The sequence below is a fragment of the Rhinopithecus bieti genome, unplaced genomic scaffold (genome assembly GCF_001698545.2).
Source record: "Rhinopithecus bieti isolate Rb0 unplaced genomic scaffold, ASM169854v2 scaffold_47952, whole genome shotgun sequence".
Taxonomy (NCBI): Eukaryota; Metazoa; Chordata; class Mammalia; order Primates; family Cercopithecidae; genus Rhinopithecus; species Rhinopithecus bieti.
The window spans coordinates 427,863-436,303 of record NW_016820098.1 but is presented as its reverse complement, the minus strand read 5'-3'; the positions used below and the strand labels follow the sequence as shown (position 1 = coordinate 436,303).

Genomic DNA, 8,441 nt, shown 5'->3' with positions numbered 1-8,441 from the left:
GTTTTTTGTATTTTTTTAGTAGAGACGGGGTTTCACCGTGTTCGCCAGGATGGTCTCGATCTCCTGACCTCGTGATCCGCCTGTCTCGGCCTCCCAAAGTGCTGGGATTACAGGCTTGAGCCACCGCGCCCGGCCAACTTGTTTCTAATGAATAAAATTTGGCAAAGGTCACTTTTGAGATTAGGTTATAAAACAACTAGGGCTTTTTCTTGAGCATCTTCTCTCTCTCTGTCTCTCTCTCTTTCTGAAGGAAGCCAGCTGCCATATTGTAAGTACCCTCTGGAAGGGCCTTTATGGCAAGGAACTGATGTTTCCAGCCAGCAGCCAGCAAGAACTGTAGGCCTTGTGAATGAGCTTGGAAGCAGATCCTCCCACACTCAAGCCTTGATATGACAACAGCCTGAGACCCAGAGGTCAGTAAATTGTCAAGTTTTGTTTGTATCTAGCAAATAGCAGAGCCAAAATTCCTGTTTCTCAAACTCAAGATTTCCTCATCTATAAAATGTGATAGTTGTTCCACATAGCCAGAGCTAAGTGTTATTTAGCTATAAGAGTCTAATGAATCTAGGTCCCAAACTAAGTTCATCATTGTCCCCTCCTTCCCTCTACACTGATCCTCTTCTTTCAGGCTCCCTGCCCATGTTTTTTTTCTTTGTTTCTTTTTTCCCCCTGCCCATGTTCTTGATTAACTCTCTAATCAGTCAGGCTCAAAATTTTGAGAATTTTAACACCCTCTTTTTTTCTACCTTCTCATATATAAAATGAGCTCTGTATGGTTTTATCTTGAAATTATCTTTTTCTTCTTCTCCCTAGTTCAAGCTTCTACCATATCATGTGTGGATAGTTGCAAAACCTACAGCGTCCAGTTTTTCCTGACCCAATCCACTTTGTTGGATACTTCTCATACTAATCTTCTTTAAATGTTGTTTTCATCAATTCCTCCAAAAACCATAACGAGCCCTTGTTTCTTATAAATTATGTCCCACTCCTCTCCTGATTTAGCTCTCCAAAAGCCAGCACCACCCTTGGGAGCCAGCCTTCTAATCCCCAACACAAACCTTCTGCTTCAGTCTATCTGGCTTGCTCTTGGCCCCTTGAGTTATCCATGCTAGTGTCTGTCTCTGAGACTTTGTATCATCTTTGGATTGTTATTTTATTGTTTACCCAAATTCTGCTATCCATAACATCCCAGCTAAATCCAGCATCCTGCTCAGATCCCAAGAGGCTTCACTATTGCTAAACTTTACATCCCAGGTCTTTTTAGGCCCTTAGGGGCTACTATTCCCCATTAAACTTCCCTATCCCCTTTCCATACAAGTACCTAAAATGTAACTGTCCCCACTCATCCATCTTATCCTGTATACTGGTCCCCAGACCCCCTTGTGCCTACCCAAACTCATTCCCCCACTGCTTCCTTCCTCCTCACACCTTTCTGCTGTACTCTCCGGAACCCCCATTTTATGGAAAGCAAGCCATCCTACATCCCCAGCCTGTCTCCCACTCCTTGCCTTACTGAAACTTGGCTATCTTAGGAGAACATAGCTTCCCCTGCTACTGTCTTGAATTGAGGGGTGTTTACTTTACCAGTCCTCATATACTGTGGGGTTGGGAGCAGGGTTGGCCTTCTCCCAGCTTCACAATGCTACTGCCACACCATTGCTCTGAAAATAAATAAGAGATTAAGCCAGCTGGCATGCCCGCCCCCCATCCGTCCATGCCTGTATCATCTAACACCTTCCTGACACTCCTACAATGACTTTTTTAAAAAGGCACCTGGTTTATAATCTTTCTCTCCTAAAGATCTTAAATTACAGCTTTAAAACAGTATTTTTTATTATTCTTTCTCCTTAAAAATATACTATTGTAGGCCCTGCAGGATGACTCATACCTGTAATACCAGTGTACTGGGGGGCTGAGGCAGGAGATTACTTGAGGCTAGGAGTTTGAGACTAGCCTAGACAACATAGCAAGACTCCATATCTACAAAATATAAATACTAAAAAAATTAGCCATGCATGATGGCATATGCCTGCAGTCCCAGCTACGAAAAGAGGCTGAGGGCAGAGGATTGCTTGAGCCCAGTTTGAGGCTGTAGTGAGTTACGATTGCACCTGTAAGTAGCCACTGCATTTCAGCCTGGACAACAGAGTGAAACTGTATCCTTAAAAAAAAAAAGTACTATAATAAAAATGCCTCTATAATCTTATCTATCCACACCCTACTCCAGTGATGACCACTATGCACAGCTTGGTGTGCATGCTTCTGAATCTACTTTAGAGGTCTCAAATCTACTTTGGAGGTCATTGTCTTTGTGGATTACCTTTAGAGCACCCTACCCTTCCTGCACTTTTATCTGCTCAACTCCAGGGACCGTCACCTGCCCCCAACTATTCTGTATTAGAGGGCTTAAACTCCAACCTTCCTCCCTCTAACTACAATCTCCTTTCCCTTCTAGTTGCCTCATGCTGTCCCCATACCTGATTTTGAGGTATAATCACCCAATCCCTTCTTTTTAATTGAGCTGAAATTCACATAACATACAATGAACCGTTTTAAAGTATACACTTCAGTGGCATTTAGTGCATTCCAAGTGCTGTGTGAATACTACCCAGTCTACAGATTCAATGCAATCCCTATGAAAATCCTTTTTTTTTTTTTTTTTTTTTGCAGAAATAGAAAAACCTATCCTAAAATTTATATGAAATCTCAAGGGACCCTGAATAGCCAAAATAACTGATGTAGAACAAAGTTGGAGGGGTTCACACTTTCTGATTTCAAAACTTACTACAAACCTATAGTAGTCAAAACAGTATGGTACTGGTGTAAGGACATATAGACCAATGGAATAGAATAGAGAGCCCAGAAATAAACCCTCACATATATGGTCAATTGATTTTCAAGAAGGATGCCAAGACCATTCAATGGGAAAAGGACAATCTTTATAACAAATGGTGCTGGGAAAACTGCATATCCATATGCAAAAGAATGAAGTTGGATTCTTACCTTACATCATGTATAAAAATTAACTCAAAGTGGATCAAAGATCTAAAGGTAAGACCCACTCTTAGAAGAAAACGCAGGAGAAAATATGACATTGGATTTGGCATATTTATTGGATATGATACCAAACACAAAAGTAACAAAAGGAAAAAACCAACAGTGGACCCCATGAAAACTAAAAACTTTCGTGCATCAAAAGACACTATCAACAGAGTAAAAAGGCAACTTATATAATGGGAGAAAATATCAGCAGATCATATATCTGATAAGGGATATGTTTGGGATATTTCCAGAGTATATAAATTACTTTTTTAAACAAAATATACTATTTTGTGAGGTAAAAGATAATTAAAATTTAGAGGTTTACTTTCTCTCTCTATATATATGTATTTGTATGTGTGTCTGTATATATACAAATAGACCCCAACTTATGATGGTTTGACTTATAATTTTTCAACTTTATGATGGGTTTATCAGGGTAGTAAATGCATTTTCGGCTTACACTATTTTCCATTTACAATGGGTTTATTGGTATGTAATCTCATCGTAAGTGGAGCATCATTTGTTTTATAGAATATATATGTTGAGGAAGACATATATAAGTTAGTATTATAAGCTTTATGAGATTAGGGGCCACATCTGGCATATGTAACATTTTTTCCCACAGTGCTTTGTAACAAGATCTTGACCCACAGTTAGTTTTCAATATTTTTTTAATTAAATGAATGAATGACAGCGAAAGAATATTCTATTTAATCCCTACATTACCACCAGCATTATTTTTCTTAAAATTCAGATGTTTGTTCTGTTCCTTGTTTAGAAATCTTGTGTGACCTCACAGTGCCTTCAGAATCTGGTGTGAACTCCTTAGATGGTGGGCAGACCTTCCCTCCATCTGTTCTCACCCTCAGCCCCCACATGGTACAGTGGAAAAGTGGCTTCAGCCTTCATGTGCCTTGGTCAAATAGGGACAATAGACACTACCTCAAGGATTGTTGAAAGGATTAAATGAGGCCGGGCATAGTAGTTCATGCCTGTAATCTCAGCTCTTTGGGAGGCAGAGGTGGGCGGATCAGTTGAGCTCAGGAGTTTGAGCTCAACCAGCCTGGCCAACATGGTGAAACCCGATGTCAACTAAAAATACATAAGTTACCCGGGTGTGGTGGCACGTGCTTGTAATCTCAGCTACTCTGTAGGCTGCGGCAGGAGAATCACTTGAACCTGGGAGGTGGTAGTTGGAAGTTGCAGTGAGCCAAGATGGTACCACTGCTTTCCAGCCTGGGTGACAGAGTGAGACTTAGTCTCAAAAAAAAAAAGAAGAAGCCGGGCACGGTGGCTTACGCCTGTAATCCCAGCACTTTGGGCAGCTAAGTCGGGCAGATCACCTGAGGTCAGGAGTTCAAGACCAGCCTGACCAACATGTTGAAACCCCGCCTCTACTAAAAATACAAAAAATTAGCCGAGCATGGTGGCAGGCACCTGTAGTTCCAGCTACTCAGGAGGCTGAGGCAGGAGAATCACTTGAACCTGGAAGGCGGAGGTTACAGTGAGCCGAGATCGCGCCACTGTACTCCAGCCTGAGCAATAAGAGTGAAACTCTATCTCAAAAAAAAAAAAAAAAAAAAAAAAAAAAAAAAAAAAAAAAAAAAAAAAAAAAAAAAAAAGATTAACTGAGGTGTCACCTGAAAATGTCCAGCATATAGTTGTGATGAGTCAATTAATATGTTTCCTTTTCACCCTCCTGCATGCTGCTCTTCAGTGCACTGTTCACCCTTTCAGAGTGTACATGTAATTTCACTTCTCCATATTTTGTTCATGCTTTCCCCACTGCTTTATGTGTGTCTTCCCCATCTTCCACCTCTCTATAAAAATTAAATGAATGCTTCAAGACGAGTCTCAAATTGCACTTAGTAAAAGCTTTCTGACTCCCCCAGGAGGACTTAATTCTTTTTTTATGCTTTCATGTAATTTTATAAGACAATTTCTAAGAAACTTTCATAGACTATCTTATATTACAGTTATCTGTGGACATAACTTGTGGGCATATGTGTGTATCTTAAGAGCCCAACACAATATTAATTAAACTGAGTTGATTTTGTTGACCGGGAAATTTGGATCTTAAATCTCATAACTGAAATACATCATGAAATCATCCAAAGCACACTCTCTATAAATAGTTCCTCTCTTTATGTGATAACACCCAGCTTGGCAATATAGCACCCTTGCCACCCACAGCTCTCTGGAAGATACAGCTGTACAAGATAACATGAGGTAATGTGACTTCTAGGGGTGGGTGGTGGTGGTGGGGAAGCCCATCACTGCTTAGACCAGCATCGAACACGCCTGACCCAGGTGGAGCTAGTTATTTGCTCAGAAATGACTTGTATGGTGCAGGTTTCCTCAGAGGAGCCAGGCTAGTTCATGTGTGTATTGCCAATTGATTGTGAGTACTGGAGCTCCGTGGTCTTCCTGGTCTAGATCCAGGAAGAGCAGCCATGTTGTGCCTCACACAGGATAAAGGAGCCGAGGAAGACAGACAGAATGTGGGAGAGGCTGGACCTGGCTCAGAAGCAAATACAAGGGGAACACAGAGGGACAAGCCACGCTGTCCCTGAGAATTCCCCAGTTCTCTGGCCAATTTGGATGAAACCTGGCAACTCTTTGTGTTCCATCCTTCAATACTGTGAGGTCTCTCTATACACTCAGTAAATGCTCCTTTTTACCTCAGTGGACTAATGCTTTTTAGAGTCACATGCATGCTGACTTCAGCAAAGCAAATTGTTTATCTGAATCAACTCTGTCCTGTACCATGTCCAGTCACTTGAATTTATATTTCATTTTTGACTCTCCATATGCTAATTATGATGACTTTGGGCAAATCTTTTGTTCGCTCTGTGTATTTGTCCATTTTCCAGTTGCTATAAAGATACCATTGAGACTGGGTAATTTATAAACAAAAGATGTTTAATTGACTCACAGTTCCACATGGCTAGAGAGGCCTCAGGAAACTTATAATCATCTTGGAAGGAAAAGGGAAAGCAGGGCACATCTTACATGGCAGCAGGCAAGAGGAAGAGAAAGGAGTAAGTGCCAGACACTTACCAAACAATTCGATCTCATGAGAATTCACTATCATGAGAAAAGCATGGGGAACTGCCCTCATGATCCAATCACCTCCCACCAGGACCCTCCCTTGACATGTGGGGATTACAATTTGGATTACAATTCAAGATGAGATTTGGGTGGGGACACAGAGCCAAACCGTATCACTCTGTGTCTCAGTTTCTTTAGTAGGTAAAATGCAATAATTTCATATGATGCTTTATCACTTTTCATACATCATCTCGTGAGTTTTTAAAAAGTTCTTATGATATAGGCTAATAATTTTTTCCCATGTTTTACAAACAAAGGAACTTTCCCAAGGTCTCGCAATTAAGTCCTAGTGAAATGGGACTGAAACACCAGTCTCTGACTTCTGTCTACTCAGGTGGCCATCAACTCTACCTCAGAGAATATAAATTTTTTTTTTAAATGGTAAGTCTTTGCAGATTGATTAAGATCCCCTTCTTGAGAATTTTTGGTGAAAGACTTTGAAGTCATCAGAGGTAACAGAGACTTCGTATTATATTTGTACGAGTCCTGTTTCAAAATATGTTGATAATGTGGCTGGGTACAGTGGCTCACACCTGTAATCCAGCACTTTGGGAGGCCAAGGTGGGCAGATCAACTGAGGTCAGGAGTTCAAGAGCAGCCTGGCCAACATGGCGAAACCCCATCTCTACTAAAAATACAAAAATTAGCCAGGTGTGGTGGCGCATGCCTGTAATTCCAGCTACTCGGGAGGCTGAGGCAGGAGAATCGCTTGAACCTGGGAGGCGGAGGTTGCAGTGAGCCGAGATCGTGCCATTGCACTCCAGCCTGGGCAACAAAGTGAGACTCCATCTCAAAATAAATTAGATAGATAGATAGATAGATAGATAGATAGATAGATAGATAATGAATTCAATGATAGGACCATTAGAGTGGAGATCTGTAGTTATAATAAAGTATTTCTAAAAATATGCATAATACTTGCCTGTGTCATGGGCTTCATGAAGAATTCCAGTTATTATCTGAAAGTTTAATTGTAAGGTTTGGGGCTCAAGATCTTATTTATCCTCATGGCAGTACCTGGTACTTCCCCACTGTAAAGTATGCTGGCTCAGGTCACAAGGAACTTTGAGTGCTAGGATAGTACCACATGGTCCAGTTCCCCAAAACTTCTTCGCAGTGTCTCTACAGCTACTCATAGAGCCCGAGCAGGTCTCGCCACTGGTAGCTCTCTTCCCCTACTTCCTCCAGGCCAGGGGTCGGCCTGATTCTGCTTAGAGCCTACATGCAGCTCCCTCAGAGCCTTGGGGTGGCTGATCTTTGCTGCTCCCCAGAACCACCTCGTACTCTTCCATGCAGAGCCCTGCTAAATCACCATGCCTTCCTCCAGCTGCTGCCACCAGACCACATGACTTCTTTCTCAATTCACTCTAAAAGAGAAAAGTACGTTATGCAAACTAGATGCGAGCACAAGAGCACAACCCCTTTCCTTCCCAACAGAGAAACACACTAGGGGCTCCTTGTGTAATTTAGAGATTAACTAACACATCGTGTTGCAATTGTGCCTATGTGAAAAAGAAATGGAAGGAGGAACCAGGTTTGGAGCTATTCACTGCTGCAAGGGCTCACCCTCAGTCTGACCTGTGCGGTAAGACTGAGAGAAACACCAAGGGTATGGCTGGAAAAGATAACATTGAAACTATTTTACTATAATGATGATAGCTACCATTGTAGTGACATGTAATAATATTAGTAACGTTGAAATCTTTACTATATGCCATACTGTGTGTTAAATCTCTTATGTATATCGTATATATAATACATGTAAAGCCTTGTTGTTGTTTTTGAGACAGAGTCTCACTCTGTCGCCTGGGGTGGAGTGCAGTGGCGTGAGCTCAGCTCGCTGCAACCTCTGCCTCCCAGGTTCAAGCAATTTTCCTGCCTCACCACCACTTTTTTTGTATTTTAGTAGAGATGGGGTTTCAACGTGTTGCCCAGGCTGGTCTTGAACTCCTGAGCTCAGGCAATTCGCCTGCCTCGGCCTCCCAAAGTGCTAGGATTACAGACGTGAGCCACCGCACAGCCCATGTAAAACCTTTAACATGGGTGCCTGGCACAAAGTAAGTGCTCAATAAATAACAGATAATCATAGCATTATTATTTCATTTATCTTCACAATCATCACATTCACAATTATTTGCCAAGCCTTTGCTCTTCAGTCAGTCATTCCTTCAGGAAATGTTTATAGAGCATGTACTATGTACCCAGCACTATATATATACACACACACACATATATATATACACACACATATATATATATATATATGTGTGTGTATATATATATATATA

At 41.4% G+C, this 8,441-nt stretch overlaps 1 long non-coding RNA gene across 1 annotated transcript in view; it reads left to right on the top strand.

Annotated features, from left to right (window-relative positions):
- LOC108520192 (uncharacterized) overlaps positions 1-8,441 on the top strand; it is a 41,907-nt gene that overhangs the window by 23,969 nt on the left and 9,497 nt on the right. Inside the window, exon 4 of the long non-coding RNA XR_001882847.1 lies at positions 251-413. This is a non-coding gene — a long non-coding RNA (uncharacterized LOC108520192). The remainder of the gene's footprint in view (positions 1-250; positions 414-8,441) is intronic.